This window comes from Coregonus clupeaformis, chromosome 14, assembly GCF_020615455.1.
Source record: "Coregonus clupeaformis isolate EN_2021a chromosome 14, ASM2061545v1, whole genome shotgun sequence".
Lineage (NCBI taxonomy): Eukaryota > Metazoa > Chordata > Actinopteri > Salmoniformes > Salmonidae > Coregonus > Coregonus clupeaformis.
This window is the reverse complement of record NC_059205.1, coordinates 30,243,519-30,259,886: the sequence shown is the minus strand read 5'-3', so window position 1 is coordinate 30,259,886 and position 16,368 is coordinate 30,243,519. Positions and strand designations below refer to the sequence as shown.

The following is a 16,368-nucleotide window of genomic DNA, read 5'->3' as shown; positions in this document are numbered from 1 at the left end:
AGAGAAGAAGAAAACTCATGCAGACATGGAGAGAACGCATGATGTTCAAAGAGTATTTACACAGGCAGAACAAATAGATACATGCTATTCAAATAAGGCCTTGTTTGTATTGAATATTTGCTACACTCTCAGGCTGTGATTTGTTTGTGTCATATATTCCTGACATGGCACAAAACTATATGACATTATACATTATGGTGGTCATTGGTCAATACAAAATATGTCCTGTTTCTTCACTGTTGACAGTATGATCATAGTATTTTTAAAGAGGCTATCATTAAACAAGGCTGTTTCAGCTAGCCAATTTGGACTCAGAAACTGGGAGGCATGGTAACCTTCAACCTACAGTAGGCTACATTACTTGTTAGTTAAGTGCTGTGGTATAACAATAAAGCAGCACACTCAGCAAAGCTAGCTACACATCCCTGCATATGTAAAACAATAACTGAGTCTCTGATTTCACAGGGGTCAAAAGGGCGTTGACATGACACTGCTAAACATGCTGCCTATCCAAAACATCCTGGCTACCACTTCCATTAGCCTTAGAAATACACAACTATATCTGTTCACAGGTAAAGTGAATTGGTAAAATATGTTTTTTCAGGACAATGGATTTAGCTCTACATTTCATCTTCATTATGGATGGCATCAACGAGCAGCATGCTCTAATATCCATATTTATGTTACCTGAATCTATCACTAGAAAATATATTCTGAACAAAAATATAAACGCAACATGTAAAGTGTTGGTCCCATGTTTCATGAGCTGAAATATTAAATCCCAGAAATGTTCCATACGCAAAAAAACGTATTTCTCTAAAATGTTGTGCATAAATTTGTTTAAATCACTGTTGGTGAGCATTTGTCTTTAGCCAAGATAATCCATCCACCTGACAGGTGTGGCATACCAAGAAGCTGATTAAACAGCATGATCATTACACAGGTGCACCTTGTGCTGGGGACAATAAAAGGCCACTTTAAAATTTGCAGTTTTGTCACACAACACAGGGCCTAATTAATTTATTTCAATTAACGGATTTCCTTATATGAACTGTAACTCAGTAAAATCTTTGAAATTGTTGCATGTTGCGTTTATATTTTTGCTCAGTATATATACAAATATATTATTAGGCCTACCTTTGTTTGCAGTTTTCTGGGCAATATATACGACGTGCTGCAAGGTCCACGCGGTCCACCTTGGTTGATGTGTGCACAATTCTTGACTTGTTTCAGGATGTGAGTGTGAAATTCATTCTCTGTAAGAAAAAAAAAATATATATATATATACCTTTCATGCAAATTTAAAAAACTATCAAATAAAAAGTGGAGTGGAAAGATACAACTTTCGAATGAGTTATCTCACCGAAATGCAATATTTTCAATTTTGTATAGTATTAACTCACCATATTATATTTAAGCAATAAGGCCAGAGGGGGTGTGGTATATGGCCAATATACCACGGCTAAGGGCTGTTCTTAAGCATTTATTGCCTTATTGCTATAATAAACTGGTTACCAACGTAATTAGAGCAGTAAAATTGTTTCGTCATACCCATGGTATACGGTCTGATATACCACGGCTGTCAGCCTTTCAACATTCAGGGCTCGAACCACACAGTTTATAATAGACAATGAATTACCGATAACGATTATACTATTCCAAGCCTCACTGCTAGCTAAAGGTTTCTGGTCATGATAGACATACATGGTGAGTAATGTGCAGTCAGTCTGAGATGGTGGGGAGCAGGAAACATGATAATACCTCACATGGTGGATAAGGAACAAGATGCAAATTGATTGCTTGACAGAGATTGCTCGCAGTCTAATTAATACAAAACATCCAAGAGGGAAAACAAGGATGAACACAATGAGTACATTAAGCCTCTTCACTTCACAGATCTTATTACCAGAATTATTTATTTCTGTTAGCTTTGAAGAAAAAAAATGAAAAAGAGAAAACATCATCTTAATTATAGCACTCAGAGCATTTCCCCTCTGGAAAACAAAAGGGGGGACTCTGGGAGTCATTAGCATAAGAAAAAAGAGATTCACTACTATTTGAGGCAGGCCGGTGGGTTTGTCATCTTCTGAAACATATTCCTGCCCCCCCCAACACAAATAGACAAATAACGTCTTGCTCTCTGAGGACTATTTGCCCATGTATGGGGCAGATTTCTCTGGGGATACAGAGTCGCCTAATGCCTGATGCGCAGGGTTTCTATGAGATTCTCTATGTGCTAATCTGGCTGCTTTGCTTGCTGTCCTTGGGCCCAGCCCAATCCCCATCCTAACCCCATCTGCTACCTTTCCCACCACAGAGGAGAGGAGAGAATGGGCTATGACTGACTGGGACTGGGACTGAGAGAGGAGAGGGTTTCTCAGTCCAAGCAGTCATGAATAACCATGGCCTCACACACCGTTTGGAGAGGGGTTGAATGGGGACCGCTTATCCATTGGATATGTTACTTTGGATCCAACTGTGGTTTCCCCTGCTCTAATACAAAGGGAGGTGAATAATATAACATATATGCAATCAAGCATATATTGTTCATAATTATTGTTCACCATAGCTGTACATACTACAAGTGGGGAAATATACATATGATTACAGATATGAGGTTATTTGTTTGAATTCAACTTCAAAAGGTTAGCCATTGACAAGGTAATGCATTTTTTGAATATTGTTGATATTGAAGGAACCACTGAACTACCACTATTGCCACTTATGCTAGTATCTAAAATGACTACTACTACTAAGACTAGGACTACTACTATTGTGGTTGATTACTAAGACACTAACGGTACACTTGTATGTCACCATTTATACTAGTGGTGTTGTTACTATTTTCACCCATCCCAACAACTGCTGGACTGCTACTGCTCCAACTAATAGTGACATTCATGAGTGTAATAATAATCATCATTGACCTTGAGTCATTGAAATGTCCCCTTGTTCCCAGCTTATCCCTGCACTTGGGACACCCTCATGTAATTAACATAGACACTATTGTGATAAAGTAAAACTAAGTCAATGGCACTAGTGGCACTTCATTTAAAAACCAATAAAACCTTACAGTTGGGCATGTAATATTTCGAAGACCATAAAAATTAATTACATTGTTTATATTTTCTTTAGATTGGGGCAGAGGCAAGATGATAGCTAGGCAAATGAGATTACACCAAATAAGATTTTAAAATGTCAGCTCCCGCACACTCACCCAGCCAACTGTTATGATTAGATTACACTTTTAACATAATTACTGTCTAAAGCTGTATGTGGAAACAATGCATAAATAACGAAAGAGAGCTCTATCTGAACCGATACCCATCCTTTTTCCCCCGCTGAGCCTTTCTCTTAACCTTTCTTTAGCAGTATCATTTTGAATTATGGGGATGGGTAGATGCTCTGTGCAAGGTCACTGTCTATTCAGTCCCCCCTATCCCCCCACCCCCCCCCCTGTTTTTGTTTCTTATTCCAGAGGCAGACTATACGAACGAAGGGTTAAAACTGAAATGGATTTAATTATGGAATGAATGGAATTATAGTGTGCCTGCAGCAAGTTTTCCTCCTTATTTATTAAAGCAGCTGATGGGCCAGGTTTGATGAGCCACTTCTGGCATAATTGAGTCATCACACAAAGAGGGTTCATCGCATTCAGAGTGGTTTTATCAGCAGCAAACAGACCTGATTACTGGCAATTACACTCTGATCTATGGGAAGGAGAAAAAAAGGCTAAATGTGCAGTGTAACTTCTGTGATTATAGTTTATCCCAGGAAAAAACGTCACATTCATTTGACATGCTAAGTGTTTTCTTTTTCTGTATAATAAAGAGCAAACGGCAAGAGATATCACAATTTACTTTCATATTTCCTTGTAATGAATGTCTAAGTGTATATGGCAAACTGATCATAATGGTACATGTAACATGGGGTTTTGTTATCCTCCTTGTGCTTTGAATCAGCAATATGTAAAGCGTTTTTAAGCAAAAAAGGTGTGCTTTACAATAATGGTGGTTGCTTGTGTGCAGACAGTGATAAAAACCTTGTCAGTGGAGAGCCAAATTGAAATGTTATATGATGGTAAAGAACACCAGAACTCCTTTCACCACCTTTCATTAACATGCAAATTAATTCATAGTGAGTTAATCAAGCCCTGCTCAGAGACTATTTTGATAAACAAGTTTTTGAAAAAAGGATTTTCTATTTACGGTGCTGCGACCAGGCAGCCATCAGATGCCCTCTGCCTAAAAAGCTAGCAGCTGGACATTAGAATAATAGCTAAGAGACGTTTTAGGAGGGGGAGGGTGAATGAGAGGAAGGGGGGGGTCTCTGATTTTCCTATTCATATCAAAGCCGGCCTTTAGAATGATGGGGACATTCTCTTTTAGATTTCATACAGATGCATTTTATAAACTATTGAGAAAAATAGGGTAATGTTTCTATAAAAAAGTAATATACAGTATCTCATATTCTTTCAATATTAACAAACGGGTTCCCAGATTTTTTATTATTGGTGACTTTCTTATGATGCAGAATCAATAAAGATATGATTGAACTAAAAATTGGTTGACCTGGTGAGCAATACCTCTGTGACAACACCTCCAATTGTACTGAAAATAGTCTTAAGGACTATAGAAGTTCAAAGTATCATACACAGTAGTGGTCTTTGTAACGCTCCCAACTCATCCCATCATAAATTCTCACAGTATACCTCTTCCAATGAAATATTGTATATTCAATACCATGACAAGATGACAGAAGAATGTAGAAAGTAGAAAAAGTCAAAACAGTAGAGAAAACTGTGGACAGTGACAGCAAGTAGGATAAAGAAGCTAAGCCAGGTACATGTAAGGTACAAATGCAGGATCTTAATTTCAGCCAGTTTGCTACAGCAGGAAATTAATCCTGCAGCAACAGGAAATGTGAATTATTATGTAGATTATAATTAATGGACATATTTGATACATTTTATGTTAGGGAAAATCAAGTCTGAAACTTCAGAGGTGGAAATTACAAACTTTAGAAGCCTTTTTAAAACTCAAATCCACAACAAGTTAGCATTTTCTGCTGTGCAGGACAATTCTCAGCAACAAAAGAGCAATCAAATTCAGACCCTACATCTGTATGGAAGAAGCCATACCTGACTTGCCTAATTCCCCACTACTTCAGTATTGATAATGTAATATAAATTCAATGAGCGAGAGAGAGAGAGAGAGAGAGAGAGAGAGAGAGAGAGAGAGAGAGAGAGAGAGAGAGAGAGAGAGAGAGAGAGAGAGAGAGAGAGAGAGAGAAGAGAAACCGTAGGAACAATCGCCAAATTGTAGAACACCAATCCATTCACATAAATACAGTAAAAGGGACACAGAATATCTTCTGATCAGTGGACTTTCACTTTTTACACATCAATTTCCTCATAGAGGGGTGCTTCCAGACTTCCAAAAGACACTGAGAGGAAATCTGTGATTTCAGACATAACAGTCTCCCATGCAGCCATCTTGGCCGCCAAGCAAAGTGTTTGTGTCTCATGCCAAATTAGTACTTTTATACAAAACTGGCTTCTTTCTTATCACTTCCCCAAGACTGAGAAGCTTCAGTAAAGAGAGCAAGGCTCCCCAGAATTTTTAACAGACAATTAGGAGCCTGGCTGGCCAGCCACTATTGCTTCAATGATTTGTTATGATGGCATAACTACAGGGGAAACTTGTTGTTGGAGCCAGCTAGCAAGGCATCCCATAAAAGAGTCAGACGGTGACACCGGCGCTGAGGTGATTTATAAATCTTGTAATCGCTTTCCAAAGTCATCCCAAAGCCTTCCCTTCTCAATTGAGCTAATCTGGACCAGGACCACACAGTCATCGTGGCACAAAGTCCAGATTGGTTCTTTTACTTTCGCCATCAGAGAGACAATTTCAGGTGTTTTTTGACTACATTTGAGGCACCTTTGTAGTTATATTATTCTATTAAATATAGCTTTTTAAATGATTTGCAATTATCAAATATCAATCTGAATCAGAACAGAACAGAAATTTGGAAAATTCAAAAACAGCAGATTGCTTTGTTTTGTGGAATGGTTGGCTACCATGCTAGCTATAACTACCAAGATAAATAATACTCCAAATTAAATGTAGCCTACATTACAGGATTGTACACATTTACGTTTATTTTCCAAGACACAATCCATTAACACCTATGTTATATTAGTTTGCATCTTTGAAATCATCAGTGAAGATAGGTTTTTCAAAACACTAACACAGATTAATTCATTGACAGGTGTTTGGGGGGAAAGAAGTTCCAGCCGGGTGTCTGTCATCACTACAAAGTAATCCTGGCCATTGTTCCTGCCAAAGGAGACCCTTTTCATGCAGGAGGGTTGCCTGAATGCTACCAGGTGGTCGGCAATTTGGAGAAACGTAGTAACCGTTCAAGCTAATCCCCTTGCCACAAAAGGCAGGTCTCCCATGCCTAGAGGCCTCAGGGTTTATGGGAAAAGTTTACATAGTACACACACACACACACACACATGCACCCTATACACACATGCATCCACACCATATACAATCACACACACCACACACAGTGTGTGTTTGTGTCTGAAAGGAGCCAGGCAGTGCTGTAGCCTGATTCCTAATCAGATTGCCTGAAGTGAACAGCTCGCATGGCAGCTGTAGTTTTCCCAGGGTTAATTACCTTTCACTGCTCTCTCTAAACGAGTCAGCTGTTCCTGTCATTAAACAACTCCACTCTATCTCTGCTCCTCGGTCCTGCCCTGTCCGGTCCTCCACACATACACAATCACACACACATATATTCAAAACACGCAAACATGCATACACATATGTATCCGCGAATAGACACACATACAACCACACAAACTATATCCCTGTCTTCTCATCCTGCACAGCCACTCACATCCAAAAATGTTCTGTATATGGAGCCCAAAAAAGAGGAGAAAAATGAAAATTATTCCAATAACCACTTGGTCACTTTACTAATGAAGAGGTGGAGTCAATGGCTATTAAAATAGAGGCCATTATCATTTACTTTCAGCTATTTATTTATGTTTATGCAGATGGGATGCTGAATTCCCAATACTACTCCCTCGCCCTGTCAAAGGGGGATAATACCAATCTGTCAAGGTCTCATGTTATCTGGCTCCAACTCTTACTAAGTGAGTGTATACATTTATCAAGTAAATTATCCAAATAAACACACACACGACTCACATACACATGCGCTGGTGGACAGATGCACACACATGCACGCACGAATGCACACACACACACAGTTTGTGTGTGCTCAGCTCTGCTCTCTGATATAGCTGTGCTGTCATCAATTCTGAAAAATCTCCCAGCTCACTGAGCTCCATGGCTCAGGATGTTGAGGGAGTTTTAAGTGATTTTTGCCACTGTGTGATCCCCTGGCCACCTGGATTACAAACTCTAGTCCTTTAACTCATGCCAGTATAAATCCGTGTTAACTCGGATTTACCTCTGGCATATGAATTCTCAGTCTGCATAAGCTTTGTTTGGAATGAGTTGTACATTAAAAGTATTGTATGCCTTATAGAGATGCCTTATTGTAATTCCTTATTTTGCTAGAAAATAGGCAATAATGTTTATAAAAGCAATTTAGTTATTCTAATGGGGGAAATGAATACAATAATTTCCATTGACCATTTTACCAATATTATTCAAAACCAGGAATTACTACAATACCTTAATGCAGTTAAATGCCTGCAACTATGGCAATGTACACATTCAGTGCATGGTGCAGTCAAAGTATACAAGTTGGTAATGTGTACTGTTAGCCAGGATATTTTTCAAGTTGATTATGCTTAATATCATGGTTATCGAAGCGATCATGATATAAAAAATATGTCTGGAGCAGCCCTACAGGATCTGAATGAAGTATTATCCAACATCTATACACTCTCCTCAAACACACATACACACACACACATACACACTTCTGGGATAGAAGAGTTAAGCCCTGACTATAGTATTTGGTACTTAAAAGGTTAGCAGGGCTGTTTTAGAGTTTGGACCGAGCTTGCCAGATCAGCAGATGGTCCATGATTATGATTATATGCATCAATAAAATGAATAATCTTTAACAAAATGTAAATTTGACTTAACTCCAGGGTTTAATAAAAAAGATGGACTTTAACCCACTTTGCAGTCTGCCGGTCGTGCATGATATTTTGATACACTTAAATGATGTAGGATAAATAATATACTGACATATACTATATGTAAACCAACCTAAAACTGTTGAGAATACTACTGCTACTGTCCCGCAAGCATAGGACAAATACAAGGCAGTGAAACGTCTCAATAAAAAATACGAAAATGTAATTGTATTTCAAGTCTAAGCCAGATATAAGTTTAAGTCAGAAAAAAAGAACTTTATGGACACAAACTGAATGCACAGACATATATTTAGTAACTTTGTAATATTAAGAAATTGCCAAAAAGAATGCTCTAAAATACACTACCATTTCCCCTTTAAAACAACCTCTAAAACTACATTTCAGCACTTGGACAGCGCTCTAAAAGACTGAAAGCACACTTGAGTTTGACTGGAGGAGTCACCAAGAAACTGCCATCATGTAATAGAGGGTGTTCCTAGCGTGTAAAGTTACAGTAAGGCAGCAAGCAAGGAGAGGAAACGGTCTCAACTTAATGTGGTATCTGGGTCTCGTCCTCTGTCACATTAGCCAATATGTCTGGAAGTGAAAGTCTCCTTAGGAGCTATGTTAACCTTTCATGAATCTACTAATCTGTTGAGAGCACTATTTACTCTGTAACTGAAAGCTCTGCATTCACAAAACAGACACAGATATACTCACTCACTCACTCACACTCTCACACGTAGATACACAGACACAGAGACACACAGACATTAACATTTCCGACAGGACAGAATTGTTAGCCTGACTTACCATGCCCCTTTTAGCCTTTGTTTTGCCTTTCATAGTAACATCAAGGAGGTGATGGTGTAAAAGGAAATCGGAGTGGGGTGGGTGGGTAGCCGGGTAGCCAGGCTAGTCCAGTGTGACGCTGCCGCGTGGTGTGTCTGTGTGTGTGTGTGTGTGTGTGTGTGTGTGGGGACACTGTGATATTCAACGGAGCAGCTAAGCTTTTTTTGTAGCCTTTGTGTCATTCACTTAACAACCAATCTCATTAGCTGGCAGGCTACAATGGGCTGAATTATTTTCTGTGTAAATACACCACATGGCGACCCTCAAGGTAAGACCTCTGAAGGTCTTTTTAATCACATAAAAGATGGAATCCCCCCCAAAATCAATGACCAAAAGAATGATTGCCCACAAAAAAAGGATGAATAAAACATAGTGTGGTATATATTCAGTTGTAGGTGTGAGATCGACAATTTCTGGTTTAAACAATCATATCATGACATGGTTTTATGTATTTAGACACATATGATTATATTTATATGTTTATGAAGTTCAGCGTATGTATGTACAGTATGTACTGTATGTGTGTATGTATCTATGTATCTATGTGTATCTATATATAGATCTGTGTATGTATCTATATATTTATGTAGCTATATATATACATGATCTATGTATGTGTCTATAGATCTATGTAATGTATTAATGTACAGTATCTTTGTATCTGTGCTTAGGTTTGTTCAATTTTTTCAAACATTGTACTTTATGTAATGACTTTAGAAACTGTTACAACATTACATTTTGATTCAAATGTTAATTGAGTCCAAACTTTGCATTCTCAAGTTAATAAATAAATAGTCAAACAGACGAAAAGGCTGGACATTTTCTGATAATGTTCTACACATTTTACTTTTCTTTTTGCGATTTCCCTGATGCTGTGTTTCTAGTGCAGCAGACCTATAATTCCTTGCAAAATGAATTATTGTAAGTACTTGCAGTCATGACAGCTGTCTATAAGCATCAGGGACATGTCTATTGGCCAACTTGACCCTTGTTAGAAAACAAAACAAAACACAAAAAGAGAATAGTGCCTGGGACTGCTGTGCAGGGTCACTGGAGATTTTCCAGACAAACACAGAACAGGTGAGGGTGTGTGGGGGGGGATAAAAAGGACAGGCTCAGAATCTCATTTTAACAGACCGCACACAATCTGGGCTCCCACAGAACTATCTCTGCCTGACCGCTTTCTATTTATCCCTTATCAGTGTTTACCAACCGCTAGTTTTCCTTCATTCACACTGTGAGGCAGTTCTCTTACTATCAGTCAACAGCTGACACCGTGGAACAGCCTCAAAGGCAAGAGGAAGGGATCAAAACTAAACCAAAGCTGTTTAAACAATACAACAGAGGAAATAAATTCATAAATCCTAATTCTTCCCAACCCACAAGGGTACAAGCAGATCCTTTATAGTTAGGCCAACAAACAAAACCGCAGCCAATGAGGTAACATTACAATCAAGGTAATGTTAAAATATATTTTGAATAAAAAAGAGCGGAAACAAATCCCATGTAATTTTAATTAGGGACATTACTTATAGCTACAACATGTCAAGCATACAAAACCACTCACTAAAAATGATACATTTTACATTTATTCTCTTTTAAAAAGAATACTACCTGTTCACTTTTCAGTGAATTTATTTCTAGATAGATCATATATGAATATCTCAAATGATCTGAGTTAGGTTATACAACATTTATAATATTAATGTTTTATATAGTTTTTCAATATTTCGTATTTATCACTAAATACTTATCTCATAGTCCGCATCAGGATATATCTAACAAATGCTACTTGACAACCAGGAATTGATTAATAGTCTATCACACTCAGATCCACAAGAGCATTTTAGACATATATAACCTTAAGTACATTGATCTTCAGAGGATTACTGCTTTATCATTATACAGAATCCACTGCATATACTTAACCCATTGTGGGTTTTAAATTAATTTGATATAGCCAAAGGACAAATATGGGTTACTTAACAGACATCAGTCTTTTTATGCCTACTTTCTGAAATCCTATACATATAGATCTATAAGAGGACCTACATGACAATAAAACATATGCAGTGCCTTCAGAAAGTATTCACACGCATTAACTTTTTCCACATTTTGTTGTGTTACAGCCTGAATTTAAAATTGATTAAATTGAGATTTTGTGGCATTGACCTACACACAATACCCCATAATGTCAAAGTGGAATTATGTTTTTAGATTTTTTAAACAATTAATAAAAGATGAAAAGCTGAAATGTCTTGAGTCAATAGTTATTCAACCCCTTTCTTATGGCAAGCCTAAATAAGTTCAGGAATAAAAATGTGCTTAACAAGTCACATAATAAGTTGCATGGACTCGCTCTGTGTGCAATGATAGTGTTTAACATGATTTATGAATGACTACCTCATCTCTGTACCCCACACATACAATTATCTGTTAGGTCCCTCAGTCGAGCAGTGAATTTCAAACACAGATTCAACCACAAAGACCAGGGAGGTTTTCCAATGCCTTGCAAAGGACACAGATGGGTAAAAAAAAAAAGCAGATATTGTATATCCAGTTGAGCATGGTAAAGTTAATAATTACACTTTGGATGTTGCATCAATACACCCAGTCACTACAAAGATACAGGCGTCCTTCCTAACTCAGTTGCCGGAGAGAAAGGAAACTGCTCAGGGATTTCACCATGAAGCCAATGGTGACTTTAAAACAATTACAAAGTTGAATGGCTGTGATAGGAGAAAACTGAGCATGGATCAACAACATTGTAGTTACTCCACAATACTAACCTAAATGAAAGAGTGAAAAGAAGGAAACCTGTACAGAATACAAATATTCCAAAACATGCATCCTGTTTGCAATAAGGCACTAAAGTAAAACTACAAAAAATGTGGCAAAGAAATTAACATTATGTCCTGAATACAAAGCGTTATGTTTGGGGCAAATCCAACACAACACATCACTGAGTACCACTCTTCATATTTTCAATCATGTTGGTGGCTGCATCATGTTAGGGGTATGCTTGTCATCTGTAAGGACTAGGGAGTTTTTTTAGGATCAAAATAAACGGAATCAAGCTAAGCACAGGCAAAATCCTAGAGGAAAACCTGGTTAAGTCTGCTTTCCAACAGATATTGGGAGACTAATTCACCTTTTGGTGGGACAATAACCTAAAACACAAGGCCAAATATACACTGGAGTTGCTTACCAAGACAACATTGAATGTTGCTGAGTGGCCTGGTTACAGTTTTGATTTAAATCAGCTTGAACATGTATGGCAAGACTTGAAAATGGCTGTCTAGTAATGATCAACAACTAACTAGATAGAGCTTGAATAATTTAAAAAAAGAATAATGTGCAAATGTTGTACAATACAGATGTGCAAAGCACTTAGAGACTTACCCAGAAAGACTCACAGCTGTGATCACTGCCAAAGGTGGTTCTAACATGTATTGACTCAGGCATGTGAATACTTATGTAAATGAGATATTTCTGTATTTCATTTTCAATACATTTGCAAAAATCTCTAAAAACATGTTTCACTTTTTCATTATGGGGTATTGTGTGTAGATGGGTGTGAAAAATAATCTGTTTAATCTATTTTGAATTCAGGCTGTAACACAACAAAATGTGGAATAAGTCAAGGGGTATGAATACTTTCTGAAGGCATGAAAAATATAATTTTGGGGTAAATATCAGTTTGGCCCAAAACCAACCACATGTAGCAAAAAGGTTCATTCAGCATTGTTATAACAAATACATACTGCTGTTGTACATTGGGATTTCAAATTCATTCCCAATCATACACGAACAGCAGAGTTTTTCTGGAATTCTGTTCAAAAGTTAAGTAATTAATTACATTTATCCTTTCACCAGCTGCTCAACAGCAGATGGAAAATTTCTGAAACCTTGCTGAATTAAATCCACATAATTCATTTCCCTGGATTAACTAAGTGAAGTTTGAGTGGGGAAAAACAGGTAACAAAATATATGTTGGATGGACACTGAACACTGAGCATTTTCTGCAATTATTTTCTACTGTAACTCTTTGCTGCTTGCAGTGTTTCACAATGCTCAACAGTTACTTTCTCTATATTTGACTTGCTCTTCAATCTAATTATTGAAAGGTAAAGTGTGCTCTTGTCTTGAATAACTATTTGAATCTATTTGTTGAGTTATGAAGAGATTTGTCGAGTGCAAAGTGAGAAAGTTAACAAGTCACAGGAGGGCACTTGATATCCATAGAACAATCAATGTATCATCATAGAACTCAACTTAGCAAGCTTTTTACAAAGAAAAAAACTATATGCAACAGTGGAATTTGTCATTTCACCTCCCCCTCTGGACAACAAAGTATTTTTCTCTCTTGGTACCATGGACAGCTCCTGTTGTCATCCTGGAGTGCAGGCAGATCTAACATTACCCTGTTGTGTAGCAACTGACTTAGTATCCTTTTGCTTGGAGCAGGAAGAGGGCTTCATACAATACCATATCATCTTTATTCTTTGTGTTGTTGTAACGGTGGTATTACAAGAGCATGTAAAGAGTGACTATATGGTCATGGCTTCAGTGGTTTGTCTCAGTTATTACATGTCTCCAACTCTTTTTATTGGACATACCTAACTTGAAAATAATTATTATATATGGCATGGCGTAATGGTCTGTATACGTCATTGCCTTTTTAAAATATCACAGCTCAAATGGGAATCAGGGATTTGGGAGTTGACAAATAGGTCATTTTGTTGTATGTTTTAGTATATTTTTTTCAAAAACAAGATACAAAATGTCATATTTGAGAGATCTGTTCTAAACTGTTCCAACAGGAACATACTGTTTAAACGACAAGCTGGAATGTTAATTTTACTCTGAAAGCTTACTTAAGCTTAACAAAACAAAGTTGGGTGCAAATAGAAAACTACACAAGCAAATATATACATCTTAAAAAAAGAAGCTGAAGCTGACACGAATTTACTGACTACTTAAGGATTTTAATCCAATTAAAGTCTTCTTACCCGCACAACACGTTACGCCTGTATATTAATTTAATCATGTGTACTATGCAAAGGCCTGGAAAAAATCCTGAGCTGCACTAGTTATGTTTTTCTCAATACACAACTCACTTATCAACCCACCAGTTGTCTTGATAAAATCCCTAGCTGCAGTATGTTATGAAAAATGCATTAATTTTCTTCCAAATTATCCCTTAACAATCTTTGCCCTTCTGAGGCACAGTCCTAAGTCTATTGACAGTTACCAGTAAATGATAAACTTTTGCAACGTCCATCCTTCCCACTAAATCAACAGTTTCCCTGGAGACCTTGGAGTACTGTGTCTCTTCAGAGTTTGTTCAAGTGTAAGGTCTGAACCATGTACGCCACAGCAAAGTCTCAATTAACGCTTATTACCATCTATAATACAACATTTAGAATACAACAGGTTTCCAACAAACATTCATGCAACTTTTGTCTTAGGTTACCGTCATATAAAGTCCTGCTGTACATAGGCTAAGTCTAAAACCTAAAACAAAATGTCATAAACGGTTTCAACGACAAACTCCCATGTTACTGGAAGGCTAAGTCATTAGTGCATTACGGCTCGATAGTCGTGTATACAGCTGTCACTGCGAAAGCCGTCCAGCACAACATGACAATGCTTTGTCTCTACACACAATACTAACATGTGTTCCTCTAAGACCTGAGCTTATACTCTACCTAAATTAAACACACAGCATTTGTGTAGACAGCATCTAATGTTATCTGGATGATAAAAAATAGGTCATACTTCTTAAAAACCAGTTTGAGCCATATAATCTCCTCTCTAACTGTCTGAGACCTGAGCAGAAGCTGCACTCTATTTACAGCAAGGTTTTTCTAAGAACACAGAACCATGTCATGGCAACCATCCTGTTTTTATCAGAAGAATACTTTCTTGAAGTGCACAATTTATATTATTTCTGTATTCGTATCATAAAACTAGTCATAGCAAACTCATTTTTAACACATTAGTAGTTAAACTGTCATATAGCTATAAGCATGTGCATTAACTTTAAAACAGTCATATACCGTATCTAGCCCTAACACCTTTTTATTAAGTCATATGACAGCATCAAACATCAAGAGGATAAAACACTCGTCTTTCACATGCACTCACAGTCTGCGATTGATGTCAATGACAAAAATAACTGACTACCAACACCAGCATAACCACTACATTATTATTATATAAAATAATTTGACACAAACCTATTTCTATGATCCAGAAAGTTTGATTTCCCCCCAGTCGCTTGATGGCCGAGCTGGTGCTGTGTCTTTGAAAGGTAGTCCCCAGGAATATGACATACTGTGCCTTTGACAGCCTGGAGATAAGCACCTGCGTTCGGGTCCCTTTTTACGTCACACCTCCCCATTCACAGCCCTTCAATATGATGCACATTTGCACATCAACAGCAGACAACCCCCTCCTCATTCTACTCCCACATACGCAAACACACAAACAGGCGCACAAGGAGGCAGATGCATGCGTTAGCCCTCTACACACACACACACACACACACACTACACCCAATTACACCCTACACACATGCACACACACAGACACTGATTTATCTTCTTTTTTTTTTTTTCTCCTCCTTTTTCATTTCCACCCCTTATATTAATGTTACTAAAACTTCCACTTGCTTTGTCATAGGATTGAGTGGGGCATATACTCTCCCAAGCTTCCCATATATCACTCATCATGCAAATGAGCGGGAATGTCACTCCTCGGCAGCAGATGGCCAGGGATGATAACAATGGCTCAACAGACGAGTTTCAATGTCTGCGACTTTATCGCTACGGCAACAACAACCAAAGTATGTCATGAAAGCCTTGTCTGTTAATTTGATTTTTTCCCCCCTCTGTATCTTAGTACCTGTCTGTCTTTTTTTTCTTCTCCTATTTGAATGAATGAATAGCCCTTTTGTCCTAGACCTTTTCTGTTACCAGAGAGGACTAGCTATCAGTAAAAGGCAGGGACCTGGAAGTGATGTTTGGTGACTAAGGAAGGAAGGCTAGCTGCTGCATAGCACTTATTTAAGTAATTCGGTGTAATTCCTCCCTGTAGGCCATGTCAGCCTCCTGAGTTAGCTCATGCATTAGACAGGCCTGGATAGAGAGAGAAGGGGGGAATAAAGAGAGAGAAGAAAGGGGCACCGAGACATCACAAACGCAGCTCTTACAAAAGCCCCCCAGCCCCAGCTGCAGTGATGTCACCCGCGTCCTGCTGACTCCTGTTAATACAAGCCCCCGTAGCAGAGAGTAAACAGTGGAAGCGTTTAGCAAACAGGGCCAGATTACAATGACAAAGGGAAGCCACACTTCTGGGTGGAGCCTGGGAGGGAGGGGAGGGGC

At 38.1% G+C, this 16,368-nt stretch overlaps 1 protein-coding gene across 6 annotated transcripts in view; it reads right to left on the bottom strand.

The window, feature by feature from the left end:
• The window catches only part of st18 (ST18 C2H2C-type zinc finger transcription factor), a 40,933-nt gene extending 25,416 nt beyond the window's left edge, over positions 1-15,517 (bottom strand). For 3 of the 6 annotated variants that reach the window (XM_041896354.2, XM_041896358.2, XM_041896359.2), the window contains exons 1-2: positions 15,223-15,517; positions 1,138-1,256 (exon numbers count right to left, since the gene is read on the bottom strand). The gene's annotated coding sequence lies outside the window, so the exon portion shown is untranslated. Of the gene's footprint in view, positions 1-1,137; positions 1,257-8,941; positions 9,090-15,222 lie in introns of those variants that run through there. The other 3 variants (XM_041896357.2, XM_041896355.1, XM_041896356.2) reach the window with 3 other exon arrangements.
• Between the last annotated feature and the right edge of the window lie 851 nt (positions 15,518-16,368).